At 35.9% G+C, this 27,578-nt stretch overlaps 1 protein-coding gene across 1 annotated transcript in view; it reads right to left on the bottom strand.

Moving 5' to 3' along the window:
• LOC129003134 (patched domain-containing protein 3-like) overlaps positions 1-27,578 on the bottom strand; it is a 69,830-nt gene that overhangs the window by 21,208 nt on the left and 21,044 nt on the right. The window contains exon 3 of the mRNA XM_054431377.1: positions 11,105-11,149. The gene's annotated coding sequence lies outside the window, so the exon portion shown is untranslated. The remainder of the gene's footprint in view (positions 1-11,104; positions 11,150-27,578) is intronic.

Here is a 27,578-nt window from a genome sequence, read left to right as displayed (position 1 = left end):
CTCTACAGTCGTCGCTGAACCGAAGGGTTTCCAGGAGCGAACCTCTGGTCATTCCCACGAGCCGTCTAACCAGCAACTATAATACAATATACACTACAAGGATACTGTTTTGTCTGTACATTGCGTAGAATTGAGGTTTTTGTTGTACGTATTATAGTCTAAGCCGAGATGAGTCTTGTATAAATTTCTGTGTCGGTGACATAAAAAGAATACATCCACCCAAAACTCAAACTTCAAAAATTTGACGAAAACAATACTTTAACAACAAAGGCCTACACTAAGTATAGGAGAAAAAGTAATAGTAATGAAACAAAATATGTACTATTTCTAGGGAGACGGGAGCAGACATGTACTCGTATGTGAGTGTAGGGGCGCTGGCGACCCGGCTTATCGAACTCGTAAATTAAGGGGTCATTAGAGTGTCGAGGCGAGTGGAGAAGACTACCTGACATAATCCTATTCTCCCCAACAGTACTATACCGGGTATTTTGCTGGGAGAAAGGGGTGGTCGAGTAAAGAGGGGTGGGAGAAGGAGAGAGAGGGTGAGGAGAGTGAAGTGAATGTGAGCTGTGGCGAGAGGAGAACAACACGAGAGCGTGGCCGTGTGTTGTATGCACTACAAGTAGATGCAAAGTAGTTTCTAAACAGAAAACAGAGCTTCCAAGAAAGTATCGGCGTTTGACAGTCAATACTAATGCTAAAATTATCGAACATTTTTTTCGAACATATGTCTAGCCTGTGAGGCGTATATATACAAAAATATTCTTACCTACAGTTGGATTTTTTTAGCTAGAAGCAGTTAAGGTGTGGTGGAATATCTTTGAAGATGAACCTATTTAGCTGTAGTGCGATCATGTGTTTTATGTGTCAAATTTTGAGGTTAAATCAAAACAAACAAACTGGCATGTTGGCAATCAATAATTAAGCATTTAGAGGCCCGGTTGTATTACTTACGAAAGGATTGCCATTTAAGATCAAATGAAATGATTTAGTATATTTCATTATTTAGTTTATAAGAAAAAAATCTGTTTTTAGGCTACTGCATTTTATAAACCAAACTCGAATCTTGCTTCCTTTGCCTATCGTATAATGTTATCCTGTTTGTATGAGGTGAACTTATTTGATTAGTGATTGCATTGATAAATTATCAGCAATACAATTAACTGTTAATTATAATTTAAATGGGTCAAAACGCGAGTCTATAAAGGTTCATCTCGTCATCTCAAGAGTATTTAATTCTGATCTCTAACATGACCCAAAAGGCAATTCTATTTAGATGTTAAGATATTTCAAAACTAAACGTAAATCACCATTACTGTATGTCCCAACAGTTATTTTATGTGTATCCCAGTCACAGCAACCATATTATTCTATTAATATAATGATCGAAATTAATTAACTTATGCAAGAAGATTCAATACTTTAATACTAACTCATATAATAAACTATTATCAAAGCAACCATCACCTATAATTTAGAGAAAATAATTAAGTATCAACTTATTCATTAGCTGATTTGGAGTTAGGAATCACGTCTCTATTTCACAGTAAATATTCTATATATTGCCAAGTAGTTATATAAAAGTAGGCTAGAGTAAGTTTAAAGTATATTTAACTATTGTCAATTCCAAGAATTATTATGTCACGTTGTTTGTTTTTATTTAACCTCAAAATTTGACAGGTCTGAACACATGATCACACTACTGCCAAATAGGTTCATCTTCAAAGATATTCCACCACACCTTAACTGCTTCTAGCTAAAAAATCCAAATGTACTTGTTATAGGGCTTTATTAAAGAACCTGGGCAGCATTAGTATATTGGCAATCGAAACATCATTATATACCGTACTAATATTATAAAGCTGTAAGTGTGTGTTCGTTCTTTGTTTGGGACTCAATCAAGAAAAGACTCGAATTGGGTTGAAATTTCGCATGATCATAGATAATTTTACCCATTTATAAATAGACTGATTATTATTCCAATAGTTATTTGTGTAACTAGTGGGCGAAGTGGTGCATTGCTGCACACGAGAGAAATGTTTACGCACGTTCCGTGGGCGAGTGTTGAAAGTTTATCGAGTGCGGCAGAGGTAGTTTGAACTCGTGTTACACATATTTTCCCAACAAATCATATAAATAGTTAGTCTTTCAAACATTTGTTTAGGTTAAGTTAAATCCAAACATCGAACGAAATGGGAAACGCTATGGTTCCACAGACTGCGGAACTTCCGCCGTGCGGTGCGTAATCTGGAGGGGTGGTTCCGCTGACTGCGGAAATAACGTTGCGGAAATTCAGTTTTTGTCCAAACTAGCAACGAGTATGGAACACAAATATTTACCATAAATACTATAAAATAATAGGCTATTAGGTAATATTCAGACTTTATTTTTAATTGTGGTTACTTTTATTGTCAACTGATGTTAGACATAGTTCTTAAAAATCACCTTATTGATTTTTATGAGGATAATGATGGTAAACATTAATAAAATAACAATTTGAACTTAAATTGCAGTTTTATTGATACACGAATAAAAAATACAAGCCCTAAAAAGAATAAGGTTATTTAAATAATGTTAGGAAACTAAATTATCACAATAATTAATAGGATCGGTCACAATAATTAATTGATGGCTCTTCTCCGCTGGCGGAATCCGCACTGACACTGCTCTCAGACCAGTATGATTTGTCCGCCATGCGGAACCGAAAATTCGGGATGCGGAAACGCACGTCAGTGGAACCGCACACATGGGAATTCCATTAAACTAGTGTCGTTGTAATTCCGCAGCGGAAAAAACCGCACCGCACGGCGGAGATTCCGCATCCTGTGGAACCATAGCTTAATAGATTAGGCTTTTGTCCAGGTCCCAAAACGCAGCTGCCGTGAGTGGTTTCCTAGACTGCGTACAATACACACGGTTGGTGCGTAACATAAGTTTACGGGAGAGATTACTAGTGGCTACTATGATGTTATACGATGATTTAGATAATGAAATGTATACTTTGGTCAGTTTCGAAAAAGCGTAAGCAGTGATAAGTACATGATTAGGAAATGTAGTGGCCCTCGCGGAAGTTTAAACCGTAATATTAAAGCAAGCATGTCAATTTAAAATGTAAAAAAATAATTATAATTTAACCTCTCCAACTTTGCTTTAACTGTTATTATATTTAAGTCTACCTATTCGGAATTTACCAAATTGACGAAATAGTATATTATTTACGAGTATAACTGCAATAAGCATTTCATACTTATACGCCAGCCCCGAAAGAAGGACGGGTACTCTGCTAGTAATTAATATACTGTAGGATTATTACTAAGATGTTCAGGGGTTCTTAAAATAATTATGGGGGTACTTATATTTGGGAGTTGGTGTTGTGCTGGCTTGAAAAGAATATTTGTCAACATTAGGTTTATTTACAAATTACAAATATGTGAGGACAAATTAAGTGTAGGGAACATTTAATAAGGGAATTAAATATTAAAATTACATAGAATGGGGGAAATTAACACTACCTAACGAATGATATGAAATGTAATACTATAAAAATTTTAATTGTATGAACAACGTACTTCCATAATATGTCATTTCAACAGACAAATTCAATCTCATAATAAATTAACCTACTCCCGACGCAGTAAACCTGCAGACTAAGCTAATTTCCGCTTACCTCTGGGGACATCAAAATGAAAAAGTAAATCAGTCCCGGGTCTAGGTCTTACCGTGCCACCTACGGTAATAGCTACTTCCCTATAGGGAAATTCGCTAAAATGTGGACGGGTGGTGTTTTTGGCTGTTATGACCCTTCAAAACGAAAAAGTAAATCGGTCCTGGGGGTCTTACAACGAGATCTCAGGTAATAGCTAATATCCTATAACTTTGAATAGGAAATTCGCTTAACAAACTGATCAATTTGTACTGAAACAATAGAAACAAATCAATAGGCATCATTAAACTATTCATCCAAACCCGCGTGATCTTCCAGAGACCGCTCATATACAGGGTGTCCCGGAACTCTCTACCAATATTTTAGGGCATTGCTCCTGGGTAAGAAACATACCTAAATATCATATTTAAATTGTCCGGAAGTCCTTAGTTACTCACACAGCCGCCATTTTGTTTTTTCGGTTATTAATTTTTTTCTAAAGAATGGTTAAACATACGAAATGGAAACTTTGCACAAACATTAATGACAACTAGACAAAGCTACAAAAAAATTATGACGATTTTTCAAATTCATAAAACAAAATGGCGGCCATTTAAAATGTTTATAAAATCAACGGTTTTTGAGCTATTTAAGAAACAACCAGCTATTTAAATGGTCGCCATTTAGTTTTATGAATTTGAAAAATCTTCATAATTTTTTTGTAGCTTTGTCTAGTTGTCATTAATGTTTGTGCAAAGTTTCCATTTCGTATGTTTAACCATTCTTTAGAAAAAAATTAATAACTGGAAAAAACAAAATGGCGGCTATGTGAGTAACTAAGGACTTCCGGACAGTTTAAATATGATATTTAGGTATGTTTCTTACCCAGGAGCAACGTCCTAAAATATTGGTAGGGAGTTCTGGGACACCCTGTATAACTAATTTTTGTTTCAAAGGCAAAGCACAAGAAAATTCACAACCGAATGTTGTATATGCAACACTAGTTACTAGGCCTACGTTATTGTTTTAAATTTAATCATCATTATTTAAATGCGGTCAAAATTAAAGATACTTTAATCGTGAGCTCAACAAGGTATATAAAACTATTTATTGTTCTATTTAATTCGTTTTGTCTATGATTTGATTGACTAAATAGATAATAAATTATATAAAACAAAATTCACAATAACAAATATGCAATAATAATGAACTGATAAAAAATTCCCAAAAAAACACAGCTAAGTTTTTGGTTTTTATTGTAAAATAAAACAGTGCACTAAGGGAGCAGAAAATATAAAGGCTAGAAAAAACTATGTATTAGAAACTATTTGGCAATTTCCTGAGCCGTTCATATATTACTCATGCTTAAGGGTGTTTGGTCGCAAATTTTCATGTCTGATTTTTTGTTATTGTTTAATTGTACTAAAAATTAGAGATATAAATATATAAGAAAAAATGTTTTATTTTGAATATTAAGCGAGATATGGAGCTTGAAAGTAGTAAATTTTTAATCTTTGGTACCAGTTCACAGGGAGAATGGGTAATGTGATTCTCACCAAAATTTGCATTCAGGTGTGGAAAAATAAGATAATAATCACTAGCTATTTAAAATTAAAAAATTTTAAAAAAAATTTATTTTTTATTTTTTATAAATTTTTTTAAAAATTTTAAAAATTTTTTAAAAAAATTTAAAAATAGCTCTTTGTTTTTGGGAAAAATGTATCTGTATGTTGGAATTAAAAAAAATGTGATATGTTAACTCGTTTGGGCTGTGAATTCGTACCTTTGATGCCTTGCGCTGTCGGAGCACTACTCGTTGAGAGTTTGTACACTAACACCGGGGCTTTAGAATACTTTAACATCACGTAATTATTAACATCCTTTAACATTGAAAGAATACGTTTATCGTTGTATTCTAAAGCCCCGGTGTTAGTGTACACACTCTCAACGAGTAGTGCTCCGACAGCGCAAGGCATCAAAGGTACGAATTCACAGCCCAAACGAGTTAACATATCACATTTTTTTTTATTCCAACATACAGATACATTTTTCCCAAAAACAAAGAGCTATTTTTAAATTTAAAAAAAAAAAATTTTAATTTTTTAAAAAATTTATAAAAAATAAAAAATAATTTTTTTTTAAATTTTTTAATTTTAAATAGCTAGTGATTATTATCTTATTTTTCCACACCTGAATGCAAATTTTGGTGAGAATCGCATTACCCATTCTCCCTGTGAACTGGTACCAAAGATTAAAAATTTACTACTTTCAAGCTCCATATCTCGCTTAATATTCAAAATAAATAATTTTTTCTTATATATTTGTATCTCTAATTTTTAGTACAATTGAACAATAACAAAAAATAAGACATCAAATTTTTGACCAAACACCCTTAAGTTTAAGACGGAAATCAGGGCTATAGATATACATCATAGATATACATATATATATGTATATCTGTAGCCCTGGACGGAAATAGCTAGCTCATTTCCTGAATCGTCTTTACGCTATTACTCTAGTGATTCAAAGAATTGGCTGCAATACATTTTGTTTAACCTAATATCTCAAAAATAAGAATTCAATTCTAGGAAGGTCACTATCCCATCAGTTGCCCTCTCAGTAACGGAAGTGTTTCCTCCCCAAAGCCATTGCCCTTTGCACCCTCCCCCCCCCACGGGCATCAAAGTCATCCTCCTCTCTTACCCACGGGTCAGGTACTTTTTGGGGAGAGAGGTATTCTTGGGGGGAAAGCTAGTTGGTGTGCGAACTGAAGCCTAATGAAGCGTAAAAGGGTTCGACCCCGGATTAGGGCCAGAGCTCGCCAGGCTTCCGTTTCCCACTCGTATGTATACGGGCTTGGGCTTTGATAGGTTTCCTCTGACCCTAGTGACTTCATGCGTTATTCATCGGGGCTACATTTTTTTTTTTTTGTTTTCTGTGTACTTTGAGCGTTATTCCCTTAACTGAATGCACGAAGTGAAAATACAGCTACTGTTTATTCTTAACGCATACTTATCTCAATTTTGATTTTTTGTGAATATGTTTGTTTTCCCCCTGACCCCTTCAGCTGTGAAATATGTAGAACACAGAACTCAAATCATGACCATAAGTGAACGATATATATTACGAAATTGTAATCTCATCAAAATCATTTAGCTCTTAACTTATTATGGTTATCGGGAATTCACCACCACTAAGGGGAATGTGGTTAGGTTAGGTTAGGGTTTTCTAACTCTATACTAACCTAACCTAACCTTACCAAAGTTTAATTCACTGCCACAGTGCCACTTCTATTGCTAATAGTCTATTCCTCTAAAAACTAATGGTGCCTAGTGAATGAACGGAAAAGGTCCGATGATTGTAGTTGTAGAATAAACACAAAATAATAAAAAAACTCACCCCTGGAATGACCCAGTCACTTTTACCCCCAGTTTGCATTTCTTCTACAACCTCTAACACTTGCACAACACCCTACACAGAAGATGACTGACCTCTCCCCACGTCGCCTTCCTCCCTCTATAGCTATATAATGACCACCTGCTGCTGCTCTATGGCATTCTCATCCTCGCCATTAATTTTTTGTAACTTCACAAGCCTTTGGGAGGATTTGACGTTTCTTTTGGCGATGAAAATTATAGGCTCTCTAGTGGAATTCGTATTGATAAATGGTGATCGTTTGGTCTGATGTGTAAATCACTGTGCTGATTACTTTTGCAGATAATGTACTGATAACCGATAATGCCTCCTGTGCAGTGATTTAAAACTGGTTTCAGAAACGGAACTACTGTATACTTTTTCATCTGTAACACAAGTAATGCGGATTTCCTAAATACTTTCCCTACCTTAAGGAATAATTACTTTTAGCGTTACATAACCTGAAGAGATCAATTTGGGTAGATGAGATGATCTCAGATACTGAACCTTTGCAATAAGTCGAAGTCGTGCACGATTTCCTTACGCTTACAAGAGTACATAACGTACTGACAGCATTTGCAGATAAGATTATGCTTGCGTTTCGTTCGTTAAATTGGGCGAGACTTCTTTTGAGACCACCCTTTCTATAACATACCTCAGTGACAAAAGATTTGGCAACACACAACAAACAAGCGCTATAAACAGAGTTTCAGTTGGTTCTGTTAAGAAATATTTTACAGCGGTGGCCCTGATATAGTGTATTTGATTCGACTTTTTCAATTAATACTTTGCTATAGTATGAATCCAATTAATTATGTTTTGGGGATCAGATTTGTACAATCGCGAACCATAGAAAAGAAAGGCTCAAGGCATAAAGAAAATTTCCTCCGAAACAAAGCTCCAAAACAAAACTCCATTCACAACTTTGACGGGTTTATGTATACTAAATTTTTCGACAGAATATAGCGGAGTAACACCTTAAAATGTGTTGAAGCAGAAACTTAACCATGTAATTCGGTTTCAGGGCTTCCATAATGTGCATGAGAACTTTCTCTGCAACAGAGAACTCAATTATGTCATACTAAAAAGCTAATTATAAATCCAAGAGGAGATAGGAATCTGAACAGTAAGCCTAGTGCTATACATGTAGAAGCACAGAATGAAGGCAGGGCACTGTTTATTCCTAGGTGTAAGTTAATAATCTGAATCTCTAATAAGTAATCTTCTATGCAAATCAAAGCAGAGCTGTCTGTACCACGTCCAGCATATTATTTAAGACGTATTCTCATGTAGCCTACGTTGCTAATTTTGAATATGTATCGACATTGTCGAGTTGGTAGGTGACAAAACATCTACTACTTTTAGCAAAGGTTGTCAACCATGTCTAGTCCTAGTCTTATCCATCGCTGCCATATTGTTGTTGTTTTGGTTTCGCCACTGGACCGAACCTGAACTAGGACTGGGCTATTCTAGGACTATGTTCTCTTCAGCCTGGTCGAATTTTGTTTATGATCAGCACTGCAGGAAGGGAAATGCCTCAGCAACGCCTAGCACACATACACTACACTTTCCTCATTCAATATTCCCGTTACAAGGTGTTTTTCATGACTTTTTCTCATTTCGCAATCTTTTCCCACAAGGTCATGGCTAGCCACTGGCCAGATCTGGAGCGTGACCTTCACACAGACTCCGCGGCTGGCGAATCTGGACACTGAACAGCTGATTGTGTTACTTGTCTTTGACGAACTTACAGCGACTAAATCAGCCTCCTCTAGACACTAGACAGTAACGCACTTTGTGTGAGAATTTTAAAGGTCTAAATGTGAATGGCAGGATGTTACAAACTGGTTTAAGCTGTTGTTCAAGTCAGAGACATTTATTAAATGTCTAACAATTGAGGTCAGCTGGATTCAGTTGAGAGCTATCAAAAAGATTCACACTTTTCTCTGGATTGAAGCAGCGGGCTTCTGGTACAAGACAAAACCTATTACTATACATATGTTTACATTTCAAATAAGAATAAAGAAATGACACAGGTTTCAAGTATTCATACATTCATTAGGATATTTGAAATAATGCCCAGAGAAATTGCGAATGCCTTGATAATCGGGAATGGTGAGTTCAAAGGACACACCTTCTAAGCTGATTTAGAACAAACGGCGACACAACAACAACCACCTTATATCCATTATGCGTTAAAATGATCCACTTCGTCAAACATTTTACACTCGAAGAACACAATACGCAATAAAACGACGATTCACGACATTTTTGCCCCTACGATTTTGGGCTTAAAGAGCCGAAATCCAGGTCACCCACGAGGACGCTGTGACGGAAAATTTCGTTTGTACAGCATAACCGTTGATTATATGTACTATCAATGGCATACAGCATCGACCAGTGTACTCTGTGTACAACATTGGCGGGAAAGTGCCGGAAGTTGGCAAGTTCCCACGTCGTCGTAATTGCCCTCAGCATCCGAGCTTTCTCCCGCCAAGCCGCGGAAATTGCAGCGGGTCCCAGATTGACGCCGCATCGGCAAATGACGCTAATTATACCAGGGAGTTGATGGTTTGTGTAACACAGTGCTGCAATATACCAGCATACCGGGCAAATATACATGTTAGAGATTTACTCAAGGTCAGGTTTTCTCATAAGCAGTAGCAATTAGCCTGTCGAAAGTACAATTATATTCATTGGGTCAAAATATAGGTCTATTTAATACATTTCTAGAGGGATTGTTACTGGATTGGATTCACAAATCTTCTAATTTACAGAGACATGTTAAACCTGCTCTGATGTACTCGACCAAGAACGGTTTAAAGCAGTAAGTCTCAAAAACTTTGGTTTGTAAGGTTTTCTTTGTAAACACATTCCTCAATTTTAATCACTACTTCACTTCTGAATGTGAAAACTGTCTTCTCATATTAACAACTGACTACTGACAAAATTAATGATGCGAGCTCCAATCATATCGATGAGTAGCACAGATTGGAGGTTTAAAATTTCCCACTAAATTCTATTCAGATTTAGTTTTTTTTCACTAATTTAAACGAAAATAAAAAATAGATAAATGCAAAAATTTAAAGCAAAAAATAACATTGGAAATTGGAAATGCAACTAGGAAAAATAACACTAAAAATATATTGTAGACATATCCTATTGTAAAAAAATTGAATATACTTTAGACTTATTCAAGTAATATCAAAGATTTAAATTGTAGACTCAAAACGGAAATATCTTATAATGGTTCTTATACAGTAATGGGCCATTGTCATGGTTTTTCAAAGGGTAGTTACAAAAGTAAAAAATCCAACTAGCTACTAATATCATAGATTAAATATCTACTCCTTTAATCTATGCTAATATTTAAAACCAAACTAATCGAAACTAACCCGTTTACATTGAAACTGCAGTAACATTACAGATTTAATAAAATATAATGGAATCATACGCGAATTTCTACTGTTTTGCATCTTATTGCATATGATTTCATGATGCAAGTTTGAACAAGTTGCATAAATCAGAACGAATGCAATACCAAACCAGCAATTTGCATACAAAGGTATGATAATTTTGCACTGAAGAGAAGAGATCAATAATGTCGTGACCGGATTTACAGCCTGTCCCATAAAGCAACACGAAGTGAAATATTAGTTAGCACCTGTGCAACACATTGATTATTACTGGCAAAGGTAAAGAAAATAAAATTTAATACAGCAAAATAGACTCATTATAATTCCGTGAAGTACGTTTTAAGTCGACTTAAAGTTCTCTTCTTGATTCACCATGAATTTGGAGTCTACTATTTGCTTGTAAGAGACAAGCGTTATGCATTATGTCAAAAATTGTTCTGAAGTTCGCAAAACAACAAGAAATATCAATGTAATCGAGCATAATCGGGCATAACATTTCCTCATGTCGATCATATAAGAGCGTCGAGATGAAATATTTTATTTAGCATAGTTTATGTATGGCAAAACTAACATAGTATACAGATTGCTGCTCTTTTCAAATGTTGAATTAAACCAATGATTTTCTACTCACTTAGTTTTGATGGGCGGTGAGTGAGAGAAGCTGGCGGCCTTAAGCCTGAAATAGAAATGCCTGTGTTAGTCATTGTGTTTATCTAAGAGTAGAACATTCCTTAGACAACTAGTAAAGAAGTATCAAGGTGAATAACCACGCCAGAGGAACCAACAAACTTGTGTTATGTTTGTATAATAGAAACTGTTACATTACTACAGTCTTTCGGAAACGATCAAGAAGCGCATTTTATCATAAACATAAATAATAATAGATTACAGTATATGTTGTTTTACAAATAACATTTACTAATTTTATTACAATTTTCTGAGGTGAATATAGTTGGATATGTACACGATCTTTTCTCAAAATCCACTATGAGATCTGCCTCGCAGGTAATTTCGGTTTCCAACTGCTCCTGCTAAGCTAATCTGAAAACGAATGGTTTACAAAGCTAGCAGTTTTTCATAATGTAAACACAATTTTCAGTACAATATCAATACCGATAACATGTGTAACTTTTAACAACTTTGATTTGGGTGTATTATAATTGATTTAATTTAAGTTGGATCTACGAAAAAGTTTTAAGGAAATGTGACATGAGAATGACCCATCGATATATAAAGTACTATCGAAGAATATATATCATGCGCTTTACCGTATATTCGTAAACTCTTTCTTCGACCACTCTCTCTTGCTCTGTCTGTTCCATATTGTGGCAAACACATGACACCATCGACAAGTTGCAGAAACATCAGGATCCGCAACATTGATTGATGAGTCATTGTTTTCCCCGATATTTTCTTATTACCATTACACCAATCAACAGTGAGCATAATAATTTCCTATTTTTAAATGTACCCGAATAACATGGGGAATTCTTGTCCTGATTCACCATTCTCAAAATATAGACGTAGTAGCTTATTCTTCATGAAACAGAGTTGAGGTGATTTATTGAGTGTCGAAAAACCACCTTGACCCACGTGATGGACTATAATTTCCCTATACTGTACCATTATTTAAACGAACATTTAATATACTGTTAGTACAAACTGTTTAGTATATGCTGTTTACCTTTAAAAGAAAGCTAAAACAATAGCTAAATTTTGTATATAAACGAATAACTACCGAGAAATTAAACTATTTGGTCTCTACTGTAGCATACGGCACTATCCATTTCTATTTGATGAACAATAAATGCAATGATAAGTCTAGTGCAATCGATAACTACTCAAAATTCATTCCCTTATTTACACTCGACGTAAGAACAATTTACAGCTGGTTTTCTTGACGCCCTCTAGCTGATTATTTTTCAATTCTATAGGTAAAAGAATCTTCTTTAGCCCCTCAACGCATATTTTACATTGATGCAGTTTCCTCCATACTGGTCACACTATCACAATAATTTATTTTCTCTTATGTTTAGGACATTGTGGATTTAAAATAAATGTGGATTAAACATAAATGTAATTTTTTTATTGTGTAATTTCATCAGAATCCAACATGATACGCAAATTTTGGTTTACTTAACAAGTTAAATATGTACACATCAATGTAATATAGAAATGGTCGTGTCGACTTAGCGACTTCATTTTACCGGCTCGTTAAAGTCTCCGCTGCTTATTTAGAGGATTGGAGGAGAAAACATGGAAAGTATAGGACGTTATTGCTTACACATAGTCTTTAAAATAGTGCAATAATTATACTAAATGTACCGGCTTATAAAAGCTTGACGCACTTCATGTATCGGGATTTCCCGCCGTGCTACCTTGAAGACATGACCTAGCAGATTAGCATATTCAATATTTGCTACCTTAACCTAAATATGTTACTTGATACACCTTACATAACAAAATAAGGGTTTATGGTTATCAAAACTGGCAATGCTCATCTTGCGTTAGTTTGGGATGATCTATTGGCGACAAGCGTAACTTGAAAAATAGTAAATGTATTTTTTCTGAAATGTTCCTAAAAACTCCTTGTTGATTTAGATGTAAAATGCATGATGGAGTATTATCTTATCACATAGAGGAACAGAAGAACTGGCATATTGCAAAAAGCGAATGTGTGTTCTTTTGTTACATGCTATGATGCCATTAAATTTATGGTAACTTGTAAATATTGCAATGGTTTTACAGTAGAATTTTAAATAAATTCCTATATATTTTTGTCAATCAAACGCCATTAATTGTTTTGGTTATAAGCTTTCTCATGTATGTTTCTATGACCTAGTTCAATCTTACGATGCTTGAATACACAATGTTCTTTGGCAAAATTACAAATAGTTACTGTGCGTATTTCACAACCCTTGGCCAAGTGTCCATGCGTTGAATTTAAAACCTAGACACTAGAGTATTTTTGTAGATTATTATATTGCAAGACCACCATTCCAGACGAAAACTGATTCAGTTTCAGTATCTTAAGTTTTGAAGATATTTGAATCGATATTCCAGAAAATAACATTTCATAAAAATCAGTAGAAGCATGTTTAAATCATTATTCTTGATATTTTCATCAGAGCTATTGATGAGCTTTCAAACTATATCAAATGAAACACTTTTATTTACAAATTACAAAATCCTTGTATTATCAAAGATGAGTACATATCAATTGTATTTCTACGTCGGTTTTACGATAGAACAGCTGCATTATTCCTAAATATCTTATTTGTATAAGGACTAAATTTTAGAATAATTTGTCAAATTTGTGAAAAATTTGTTCATAAGTAATAGAAGCCTTATGGACAAGAGAGAAACAACTCGATTGGCGTACATGCAAACCAATAGGTCTAAATTTTATTTTGCAGTAAGCTGATACTAATAAAATAAAACAGAGCAATAATTGTTTATGTTTAGAGACGAAAAATACCAACATGTGTAACAACATTGGCCATCATTTGAAAATTTGCCAAGTTATACATCATTGCAAGGTTAAATAGGATCCATCCCGTGACCAACATAAATAAAAAACTTCACGATCACGTCACGACTAAAATGATTATCTGAAATTTTAAATTGTCCACATTTTAGGCCAATCCAAGTAAGATTGTACGCACTGGTAACCGCATGTACTCGTGTGGCGTGGTCAGTAACCATAACCATACCGTCGCCAGTGGCATTACCATTACCATTACCATAGACCACAGACTGACTTTCTCGCCCCACTGACACGCTGTCTGCACCAGCAGTGCACGAAAGTAATTGCTTCAAACAGCAAAAGAGATTATACTATGGAAGGCAACTGCCCAAACAAAAGTTTGCTTCTACGTCAACTCACTGGTTAATGATCAATGTTGGTTTATGTTCTACATAGATTTAAATGTCCTTGGTCATTAGGGGAGCGAGCTGGTCTAGTGGTTAAAGCGCGGGGCTTCAGTCCCTGAGGTCCCGTGTTCAAATCCCGTTAAATAACCAATGAATTTTATCTAAGTGATATTGCCGCAACCCCTAGATCTAGTCTGAAGCAATGTGGAAAAACAATCCCAGGCTCGTGCCTAGCATCTTAGGGGAAAAATTGGACGGTCCTCGCTAAAGAAACGTCTGATCTTAGTAACCAAGCTGCACATACCATCTGCATCCCACACTCTCCCTTGTAATTGACCCCTATACCCTATAGTATATGTATAAACTAGAAGTATATACTATGAAGAGTATATACAAGAGTATACTATGAACCCTGTATTTGAGGTTCATATTAGACTTAAAACTCGTAGACCAAGTCCATCACTGTTATGATAAACTAATAAGCGATTGTGACTTAGCTTGGAAAATTATTTCTTGTCGATGCTGTAAACCTTTGTAAGATAATCAACAAGAGATTACAAATCACTTGGATAATTAACTTTTTCCAACACTCTTGAATGTCGCTAAAATACAATCTACTACAAGCCGTGTATCTTTCAAGTCCAGTCGATCCTATAGTATAGATTACAGCTTCTACAGGATACTAAATTTGTTCCGATATTTAGTAACATAAGTTTGGGACGTTAAATTCTATTCTAAAGTTAAGTTTACCCCATCAATCTGTATTAAATTAAAATTATGCAGTGAAACCAACTAATATTTCATGATAATTACATTTTCTTCTTTCATGTCCACACAGATTTAAATTAGATAGTTAAAACTTTTTTTACACTATATGATCTCATAGAACTAAGTTTTCAATTTCTGTTCTGCTATGTATTGATAAATCGGATGTTATCAAACATCATGATTTGTTAACCTATAAAACTTAAAGCAGGCTGCAACAATTATAGGTAGGGCCTATTTTATAGGTACGACGAGCGTTCTGCCAGCAGCTGGAGGAGACTTGCAGCGATTTGTGGGAGTTTCGAAAGTGGCGCTACGAGGTCAATGAAGGTCGGACATTATACAGGGAGAACCGCAATGCGCTGATAACCGTAATCAACAACGGGCCAGCGTGACGTCACAGACTCTAAACTCTACGCGGCCTGACTAATTGAATGATAGGATGGATTGTAGTTGGACGGACTTAACAGCATACAACCAATTTTAGTAGGGTATTTACCTACCCGTTCAAAACACACTGGCATTGACTACTACAGTCAACGGTTTTGAGAACCATTTAAAAACTGTTTTTTGTTGAGTTCAATTTGTGCTCTAAGATCAGTAAGACATTTTCTAACCTTTTAGTTGCATGTGCCTAGCATGTAGTTGTTTATGACCAACCACAAATAATGAAAAAAAACTTAGTTGCATACTTTAGTGTGGTTAGCTTCTCTCTTATGGCCTATTGCCCATATTGTGTCAAAGACTTCAAACATTTATTTTTAAATAAAAGGTGCATTAAATTTGATGTGGATGATGACCTGATCAAATATTAAGTAGTTCAGGTAGAAAGGGTGGCTACCATCACAATGTGTGATAAAACAATAGAACGCTTTAAATAAAAAAGAGTCATACATCATTTGATATTTTGAGATTGGGTGAATATCAAACTGTAAATGGAAGTTATCAATAGTAATAGTGACAATTTTGAATGCAATTAATAAGAATTACGTTTTGGTTGGTTGATTTATGTTACTGATGGTTTAAACACATACTAAGGGAACCTAGTATTGAATTGACTTGTAGTTGGATGGTTGTGGTGCTCTCCTGAAATCAAAGTCGTCAGTTCAATTCTGAGGAAATCCAGTAACAGACCTATACATCAAAATTGGGGTTCAGCTGTCTTTGAACATCGGGCTTTCAATAATCGGTAATATAGAAACAGCTGGTCTTAGTAACAAAGGTACACAGATCATATAACCTTATTTTACACTTATCTTTTTCTCGTATTCTGCTAAAATACACGCCTAATTTACGTTGCTGTCCCAAAAGAAACCATCAAAGTTATAACACAAGAAAATGTGACAGCTGATTTGTTACAACGGGGTTTCGTACAGTATTCCCCAACTACAACAGTCGTGCACTTTCATTGATGAACCCAGCTGTTGAGTCTAGAGGTCACTAAGTATAGTAAAGTCACGGAGAGATCTGAGACAACGACATCGTGCGAGTGAAAGGGGAGATTAATACCACATTGTAAGTCATTCGTTGTAATAAACGCAACATGACTTCAGCCCGACCAACAACCGGTTTTGTCAATCATTATTTTTATAATACTGCTTGGGAAATAGTTATTTAGAGAAACTGTGGGTTTAGAAATTTCATACAAACTTGAACTGCGAAACAACAGTGGTCAAATGAAAGAGCCCATTGCGATTTACTTTCTTTTGATGATTTTATTTAGCAACTGATTGCGTTTAAGAGAAATAATAACTTTTTTATTTTTATGTAATATTTTACTGTAAATTGTCAAATTTAACTGTAGCGTAAACCATTTCAAGTATAGATTCCCTTTTATAAATTAATCGTTCATTATGGATTAGTTGCAGACAATCAACGCAATTTTATTTGGTTCTATCCGGTATATTAAAAGGGAGTATTGTTGTTTACGCTTTGTTTCTTATTATTTAACCAGCTTTAATACAGTTTGAACTTAATATATCAATATATTAGCAAGCTTTTGCTTATCCTATAGTATTATATATGGTTAAAAAGTAAAACGCTACCCGTAAAAGCTACCCCAAAGTAAAGTTAAGAGAGAAACGTTATGTCAATAACAGCGCATTGAAACCTCCCCAACGTGAGATTTTACAAGAGGAAAGGAGGTTTACTTCTACCTTTTACAGTCAAGAATGTGAAAACTCGTGTTTCTAAGCTTCTATAACAATAGATAAACATTGGGTCTACAATAACCGGTTAAACGCAGCGGATTAAACTCGATTGTTTTACTTAAATTTCCAGTAAATATGATCAATTGTTTCAAAGTTTTTTCCATAGAAGTTAAAACACCAACTTGAAACATTTTTCATAAAATTTACCAAAAGATACTAAGTTTATGGGCGGTTTTTAAGTCAATGACTAAACATAATAGAAAAAAAAACATGCCATAACCAACGCGGAAGGGTAAAAAACCTCGTATGATTTTACCACTGATGGCACACATTCGGAAACCGCAGCGGCCACTGACTGCGTCAAGGAAGAGGTAACCCAAACCACATTGTTAGTTCTAGCCTAGTTCGTTCCGTATTTGCTTTTGTAATCATGATCGTAACGACTTATCCAAGAGGAAAGATAGCGGACCGAGTGTAGCACCTTGAGGGACGCCAACACCAACGCTACGCACTGGTTGTCCGGATACCGCTAGCCTGGGTTAGTGGTTACCGGTTTCGGATGACCTCAATCAACAAATTTACTCTTGGATCACCTTGCCTTGGTTCTTGGCGCTTGGCATTCTCTGGACCTTCACGTGAGAGAGTGCGATGGTTGCCTCAGCGGACATTAGCACGTACAGAGTCTGCAGAAATGGTAGCTGCGATCCTCGAGTACGTGGCTGATGGGGTGACGCGAAAGGTAATATTGACTGGAATTACTAATTTCTATTTGGGTCAGGGATGATGGGATTAGTTAAAAGGTTCACTTGAAGTATGATCGTGTCCAGTTTAATCTGTGAATGTAATCAAACGGTCAGTGCTTATCGAATGGTTAGTGCATGATCATTTTAAACTCTTAACATAGTGTGATAATACTGTTTGTTTCGTTTTTTGGAGCATGACAAATATGGTTTTTTTTAGTACAATGATCCATGAACTTCCTTTCAAATTCTTGGCGAACCTCTCAGCCTGGTAAGCCTGTTGTAAAATGAAACTTAACTTATTAACAAATACAAAAATATATAAACAAACACGTCAAATCCGTGTTACAACAATAAAGACACAGAGTTTTTTTTTTATTTAATTTCCTTTATCTACAATTTTAAATGTTTTTTGGTGGTTTCACTATGTGAAATATTAACAGTTTTCTAAATAAAATTCATCCCAGTTTTTACTACATATTTGCCCCCAATAGTCGACATTTAGAAAGTAAACAGTTGCGTTAAAAAAACAACATTTATTTTGAAGCAAGTTTCCATAAAATTCTCTTTCAGACCTCAAAAACTATTTTTTTACTTTAAAAAAATATATCTTAGGCGAGGGAGGGCTTAGGCGTAAGGAGGCGTACGCTTCTTTGAACCAAAATTTCTCCCTCCACTAAAATTCATGACATATATTTTACCTCCAAAATTGATTCAAAATGTTAACACCTTTAACCTACTCATAGACCAGGGTCCATCCCCCACCGACCTCGGTATAGCTAGTCAGGTGCATCGGCCCCGTTGGCGGCTCTTTTGATCAAACCCTCGTCCCGCACCTGACGGGGCGCATTCCTTGAACATCCCTCCCTCTCAAAACGACTAATTAGAAAGTCAAGAGGATGATGCATCAAACGACCGACTTCCCCAGTTACCTTTGTACTCTATGAGAGTTGCAATTGTTTAAATCTGTCGTCGCCAAGTCTATTGATGCGATTGTGTTTATAGAGTGAATCAACAGGATTAATCACTATCATAGATCACAACCATCTAAACCTAAACCAACACTGTCCCAACAAACTCAAACCATGTAAAACGAAATTTTTGAAAACCTGGCCAAATTGCTATTTATGGTCTAATTAATTTGTTTTATTTTTGTAATCAGGGTCGTACCTATATATCAAGCAAGAGGAAATATAGTGGTACAATAGAAATACCTTGAGGGAAACCAACACAGATGCGTTAATTACCCTCAACAATGCATGACGATTGCATTTGAGAAATGGAAATGCTATTAAACATTTTAAGTATTACAGAGTTTTTACAAGATACGATTCCTCCTTCTTCGAGGAGAGATGAGGGGACCTCTGATCAGATGACTTCTAACCTGGAGGAGAAACGGAATGTTTGCGAGGTTGACCAAGACGACCTCTACAGGATGCAGGACACGACCACTGACCAGCGATCCTTACGATGTTTTAACTTTTACTATTGACATGAATCTGGGGAACCTATGAATTAAATTACTGGGGTTATATGGCTACTCTTTGATGAGTGTAGGAGTTTTGCCAACGGGTATCAGGTAGAAAGGGTCCCCATCCATGAATTCCACATACTGCGGAGTTTTGCCAACGGTTGTGGGTTGCGCGAGAGGGGGAGGGGGAGAGAGAGAGATTACACGTGACCGTGAGGGTGGTTTCTGCTAGGGGTGGACAAACCAGGCAGGATGCTGACTGTGTTCAAAGTAATGGAGTTATGCACCTCTGACTGTGAAAGGAAATGTATTGAATTTTTAACCTAACCTAACCAAACCAAACCTAACCTAACCTAACCCAACCTAACCCACTGCGACAAGCGCATAACTGCCAAGCGTAGACAACCCTGACAATCGCTCTCTCTCTCTCCCTCCGTCACACTCTTTCTCCCACCACCACCGTTGGCAAATCTCCGCACCAAGAGGTGGCCGAAGGCATCCCCCCATCTACCTGACACCCGTTGGCAAAACTCCGGTTCCCGCTTTTGATACGCCCTTTGACCGATTATAGAAAGGAAACCACAGGATAAAGTACTGTGAAAGTGCAGTAGACTGAATTAATGCAATGATTCTGGTAAATCACAAACAAACATACTTTACTTCATTCAAAAATCGACGGAGACGTAACTGAAAGTTCATTCATCTAAATATGATGAAAGGTTGAGATGACTTCTGTAACTTTCTATTAAGGACAGCTGCTCAGTTTCAAAGGATCAAAATGCTAAGGCACTGGTGGCCTTGAGATTGTACATGTATTTTATAGAACCACATAAAATATGTTGCTGGGTATTTCGAAAACTCAGAATAAAAAACTATATTCTAAAATTAATATGAAAATTAAACTAGTTTTCTGTAATAACTGCACTAGAATACAGAACTTACTAAAACAGGGGGGGGGGAATATCGTTTAAAAAGGTGGAATAGGGTTACAATTATTGAAGTTATGTCAAATGATGATCTTGATTAAATAACTTTCATAACACAAGCCACATATGTTCCATGCTACACAATAGACTAGCTGTCGCATTCATTGACAGGCAGGAAGACAACTGTTAACACGATTAGCCTAGTCAGTGCAGCCTAGGCATTGAGTAAGTTAGTCATAATATAAGTTACCTAGCCCTATCCCTCGCATTACGGGAACGGTACTAAGTCACTAATGTAATATGTTTGGTTAGTCAGTGTAGCCTAGTCATTTGACTACAAACATACAATGTACTATAATTCATGAAGCCTTTGACATGGTACTTCGGCAGAAGTCACAAATGACTTAGGTGTAGTGCACGAATTACGAATACGAAATAGTTTGGTTGATCTGGTAAAAAAGAATGAAGCGAAGCCACGTTTTTGTTACCCTTTATTCTGAATTTGTGATTGTACACATGAATGGTCACGTTTTAACATTTTTTATTACAATAGCTCTACTTCACAGTGATGTGTGTATCGTTAAAAACAGAAGTATCAAGTACAATGATAGTACATAGTATGCAAAAGAAATAGATAAGAGGATACAGTTTGAATCAAAATTCATGTTAAGTTAGCACATAGCTAAACAATTAGTGACACTTTAAGTTCTGAACTACATTAGTAATTGAATATTATATTAGCATAAACAACAAATTAAACTGTCTTGACTAAAAAATACCAATATGCTAACCAGCATATTTTTTTGAAATTCTACAAGTTACAAATGAACGAAAACATCAGTTATTATACAAGCGACAAATTGCCCATTGAGTTTGTAGTGTGTATTACAGACTATAGCAGCCATATAGGTGTTACTTTCCGCGCGAAGATGAGGGAAAGTGGTGTATTTGTGAAGCATTGTTGTCGTCAGCTGATATACCACATGTAAGGCCAATAATCGACACTTTCTACCTCTAATGGTCCCGTGGTTAGCGCCACAGGTTCTCACAGGATGAATCGGGCAAATTGATAAATAAAGTTTTATAGATCAGAGTTTCGCACTAACGAGGCGATGTGAAATCTCGATCGTTGCAAACATTTGTTAGGTTTCAGTATTCTATGTTATCGGAATAGGTACATAATTAAAATCAATTATAATCCGCACTTTCTTCATGAAGTTCAAAACACTAGTTACTCAATATTTTCTCAACTGCAAGGTCTAGAGATTAGGCTATAAACTTGACACGGACGGTTCTAGGGGTTTAAGTGCTTGCTGAGAGATAACGCCAAAAAACTGAAAAACATATACTGTACTTGAAAAATTATGTTTTTTCTTCATCAATATTTTCTAATATTGTTGTAATACGGAAAAGTGAACAATTGTTAAATTTTGATCCATATTATCTTTAAGGTTACTTTTAAAAACACCGGGTGACTTTATAAATAACACTGGTGAAATTTTTTTATGAGATTGGCAAATCTCGCACGGATAAAATAGAATTGTCAGTTAAACTAGTTAAAGCCTTGAATTTGAATACGTGCCATAGAACATTTTCATCCTACAGTAAAATATAAAACATTTTAAACTGCCAGAAACGCTTAGTACGCTCATGTTGAATGAATATTTCTCTCTTATTTTAGATTTTAGGGTACGTTTACATACAAATAATACGACTGACCCATCGGTTTTTATTGTTTTATCTCTGACCTTCTTAAAAAAATTACAAACGTTTAAAATAAATAAGTCGTTACACCACAACTTTAATAGGGTAAAATTTGACATAGGAGGATGATGTGTTATAAAACAGTTAATATTATTTAAATCTCCGAAGTAGTTTTGTAGGTTTTTTGTATGTCGAGTCGCGGGAGAGCACAATATCTCTACAAACACATCGGTGGTTACAAATAATGAACACACACAAAAATAAAAATTATCTTTTTCCAAAAACACTTTTAAATATTTTACCTGGCCGTCATGGGTATATATAGTTGCTGGTTCATAAACGGCAAAGAATGTAAAAACCATTAACTTGTTTAATTAATCATACCACACTGACTATGAATCACAACGTTTACATGGAGAATTTCATGGACCGCTCTATAGATAGCAGAACAATAGTTATGCTTTGTAGTTTTGCTGTTATCTAATCTATAGCATAGCTAATGACTTGATTGCGATTGCATTGGAAAAGTACTCATATCTGCGGGTTAAAACTTTATGGGGAAAGGTTTCATGAATAACGAGGACAGTTTCAAATTTATAGATTAGGCTTCACGATTGTTCTAAGTAATTCAATCTCAGATCATTTATTAACAGTCATTTATATCATACTACAGAATAACCAGAGATAAATGAGCTAACACAGTGAGATGAACCAATGTAAGCTGGTTTGGTCCTGAGAAAACTCAGTAGCTTTTTCGTGGTTCGAAGCTGGGCCCAGCTGTCCTTGATAGCAGGACTTTTATTTAATTAATGGTAGTAGTTGAAGAAACGGCTAATGTGTCGGTGACAAAGCAATGCAGGTCGTCTCGTTATATTTTACACTCACCCTTCATTCATAACTATACTTCGGCCGCTTAGAAAACGACCTGCGCGCTAATGCTAAACCAATGCTGGAGGAGGTCGCTTTCTAAGCGGCCAAACTATAGCTTAAAATGCACACCCAATTGTACTTTCCAGTCTTAAAGATTGAATTGGACGTCTTTCTTTCCGTGATTAGACTAAATGTAAATATTGTAATTGTGTACTAGAGACGTCTCAAAATAGATTTTCATTTGAGTTCAAGTCGTGGCGGTTTACAAATATGCACCCGGGTGAATTGGCTACATTAAAACAACCTATAACCTCTTTCGACGATTAGAAAGGAAGTTCCAACATCTGTTTTGGCTCACTCTAATCTACACTCATCCATCACACATATTATATTTGGGAGAAAAAACGCAATGAGAATTACTATATACCCACAGACTATAGGTATGATCATTGACTATGATGCTATTGCTAAGTATACAGTATACCAGAACGAGTAAAGGAAGTTGTGTAACATAAGCGAGCAAGTGGAATAATTTGGTGACACTCCCACCACCTTTGTCTTACTAGTCTAGACTTTCTGTCTCCAGTCTTCAATACAGCATTGTCTTCATCCCGCATCGATGAGGAGGGTTCAACGTGTCAGATACGAGGAAGCTGGACTAAAAACTGGCGTATTAACATTTTAAAATACAATTTCTAGCTTCTTGGACCCTAAAATAAATGTATAATAAAACAATAGGTACACAACTCTCGTAAGTCTCTCTGTAGAAACAAATTCCAAACAAAATTAAATGCAAATAAAACTAGGACCATCTGGCCCAAAAAAGGAGACACTTAAGATTTAGTTCAAAATCAGAAAACAAAAAAATATATACTCCTTTGTATGGCGATATCATTGGTCGTGCACCCCTGTAAAATGTAGTCATATCTAATAGCCAGGAGCAAAATTCATCGGATTGAGTATCAAGAAAATCGGAAAATATAATATCTTGTTCGATTTTTTTCAGAAGACGACGCGCTCGTACACGTTCTTCACTCCCCATCAAACTCCCTTTCCCTACCTGTTCGGAACAATTCTAGAATAGAAAAATGAACTTAAGTCGTGTCTCGTTTATTTGGGAAAAGATCTTGGGAATAGATGGGTATTGGTGTAGGTCGTAGGCCCAGGGGTTTTTGAGACCGCATACTCACTACATATTGCCTGGGTATAAAGCCCTGTCTACAAGCTTACATCTTTTTGCGTAAATGCCGTCATAAACCTGATTTGCGCAGATAAATGTGAGCGTATGGACCGCATATTTGAACAAAATTGAAGTGTGCGTAAATTTCTGCGACGACATGTGATGATGTGAAGTTTGAGTAAAACCCGTAAAATGTCTGCATGACAGCACATCTCATGTTGGTGGTTGGATTGTGTGGACGCTCTTTCGACATGTGAGCACATCTATGTACGCATCTCGGGCGATTTTACCGAGTTATAGTTTGTAGTTTCTTAACTCTTCAGTGCATATATCGACTGTTCAAATGACGGATGATCGACGGAAAATATTTCTCGCGAAGTTAATTTAATTTTATAAAAGGTTTCCGTATTTGTGGCTGGTAAAATTCAAAGAAATCGATGAGGTGGCTAAGCAAAACACTCAAAAATTAAAATAAATTAGATAATAACCATCGCCGAGACGTTTGTTTCCTTTTCAATTCAGCACGGTGCTTCTTAATAATTAAAAGAGCCAACATTGACCAGCGTAAAACTTCCTCCATGACGGCTTTCGTATAATGTACTGAGAGTTGACATAGGTAAGCATTGAGATATAAGGCTAGACCCATAGGTTAGAGTCTTATAAAGATGAAGAGTCCTTTTCCTTCACGTCCTGCCCGGACTCTAATTCGGGCAGTATTCGTATTCCATAATGTAATATGTAATCAGTCCCACCCCTAGGGGGGCTGCTAGCTCGATCCAACATCTCGAAAGAATCAGCAAAGTCCCAGTGTACGTTAACCTTACTGAAAGATGAACGAGAAGAAACAGCAGCTGGCAGTTGTCTGCAAAGTACAATAACCTACGCGAATAAGGAAGTCGCCCAGACACCGTCCTGCGTCCTGCGTTAACTATGATCCTGCCTCGGACACTGCGTAGGTTGTTGATTGCCTCAAGGACTCGTCAGAGTACGTAGCTCATCAATCACGAATCCCATACCTGCGTGCCAGTGTTGTTGTTGTTGGTCATCAATATCTACTGTCGTGTCAATATCATTCATCATATTCAATTGTTAAACCTCATGCGATGGATAAAAGACGAATATAGTTTTTGTTTAGATGCTTACGTAAACAAGAAGAGAACTCACTTCATGCTTTGGCTATCCAAAAGTCAATGCAATATTGAGACACCTATACTTATTTAATAAGTTAACTGAACATTATTATTGGCTGATTTTTGTTTTTTAGTGCCGTTTGATGGAGATAACGTGAAATTGTTTCTGTCAACATCTAAAAAAAATGGTGGTCCAAATATTATAACACAATCTTAACTGAAGAATTCCGTTCTACTGTAATATGACGCTAATCACTGACTACAGAAATAGTGTGTATCATAGCTAGGCGAATGTCGAGGATACATTTGAATTGAAGAAACCTAAGCACTTTGCAATGTGTCTTCACAGTATCATTTACTGAAAAAAAAAACAAAAAAAACAGAATCGATAATAATTGTCATTGCTACATTTCCTATTACAAATCTGAAAATACATGAAATTCTTAATCAATGACATGAAATTCATGTGATCAAAGCATACGGTCTCAAATCGAGGGAGACCCTTGATACTGAGTCGGTTCTTGTAGAGGCACAATTGATTGTTTGTGAGAAGTGAGCTGACGTGTTTTATTCAGATTTTTAACAAGAATTAAACTTTGTTTGCAAAGCAAAATCTAAATCACCAACGTAAATAACAGAATCATCTCCAGAAGCCAAGTTAGACAAGCTAACAAGAAACTGAATCACTCTCTACTACCAAGCCATTGCATGCTTATCACTTCGTTATTTTAATGCGAGAGAAATTCTTATAGATCGCAAGTGAGAATCTAAAAGAAAGGAGTAGACGATTGTTTCGGCTCGTTCGTTCACTAATTGAATGCAGTGTTGCGTGAAATAGAGTAATTCCTCGACGTTTCGCGCTTCTTCAGCTACCGTGCACGTGGCTGGATTGTCCATTGTTTCCGTGGTTTTGTCGATAGAGAAATGGCATTTTCTAGCTTTCCTTGCACATTGGGACACTTATGAGGCGTATGCAGGAAAAAATAGGAAGAACACGTTGTTACTAAGACTTCTGATGGAATAAACGTCAATGTCTCTAAGTGCGTGAAGTAGATCCAATAATTAATTATCTCTGTTGAACGATCAGCTGTTTAAATTTAAATCGTAACTGAGTAACACACAATAGTGAACACAACACTGGAGTTTAGCTACGTAGACTGACCCATGGCAACTCTGCTAGAAAATCGAGACAATAAGCTTCGTTATGATGGTACCAATCAGATGATGGCTTTATGTATGTACAATCCCAAAATGCTCTAGTTCAAACGTAATAACATTGACTATTGGATACTGTTTTAATAGTCAAAGGCACTAGGTACAATAACGTACTTTATCCTCTAATACAAACGGTCAATGTCGTAATTCTCTCATTCAGTGCTACATCCAGTTGTATCTCTAGCTGAGTGATTGAAACAATATAAACAGCCACTTCAGTGCATTGTCTTCAAATATGACAAACATTTCACATTCAAGCCTTCATCCATTTTTAAAGTTGATCCTTTTAAAGTAACATCACTAATACGTATAATGAAGAAATTAAGTTAAAGGTTTGTTGGAAATCAGCATGATAGGAAATCTGAACATTTGTAACCAAATAAACAAAAATAAGGGTTTTATATGTGCACAAGGTTAACATAACAGATTTATGTATCGATGTATAGATTTGGGTTATCAAGGTGTAGATAACTTATTGAGAGTTTAAGAAGTATTTATTGTTAACTATATCACCTTTTACGCCACATTGACTATCGAAGCAACATAAACTAATGGAGAAAAATAGATATTTAGTCTATAGCACACTTTGTAAGTGGGCCATTCATGTTCTATTAAAAAAAAAATGCGTCAGCTGGTCCATTTCCATGGATGTCTACTATCGAAATGTCTGTGTTTGGATACAGGCCTTCAGTTCTGTACGCCTTGACTCGGGTTTAAGACTGGTTGAATCCAGTACAAAGTACAACTGAACAGTTTCGACAAAGTTGGTCGCCGTGACCCGTCGTCGCAGGTTGTACGTAATCAGCTGATTACAGTACGCGTTCTCCAGTTCACGGAATAGAAAGTCTACATGGTCACTTGTTTGGGCATATTTTCCGGGAGAAACCCAGTTAAACATTACTACCATCTTGTAATTTAATAACGAAAGTCACAGAAGACGTATTGTTATACATTTCGTAACTCGTTACCGCGACAAACTGAAGGAACTACTTTACTGGAACAACTGCTGTGTTCTCTATACACACCAGACATATACGAGTATGATGAGGTCATCTAAGTTTTAATAAAAACATTGTCATTA

This window comes from Macrosteles quadrilineatus, unplaced genomic scaffold (genome assembly GCF_028750875.1).
Source record: "Macrosteles quadrilineatus isolate MER2022 unplaced genomic scaffold, UCM_ALF_1.0 Scaffold_9__3_contigs__length_116548681, whole genome shotgun sequence".
Taxonomy (NCBI): domain Eukaryota; kingdom Metazoa; phylum Arthropoda; class Insecta; order Hemiptera; family Cicadellidae; genus Macrosteles; species Macrosteles quadrilineatus.
Note: the sequence above shows the minus strand (reverse complement) of the source record. Positions and strands in the feature narration are given on the sequence as shown.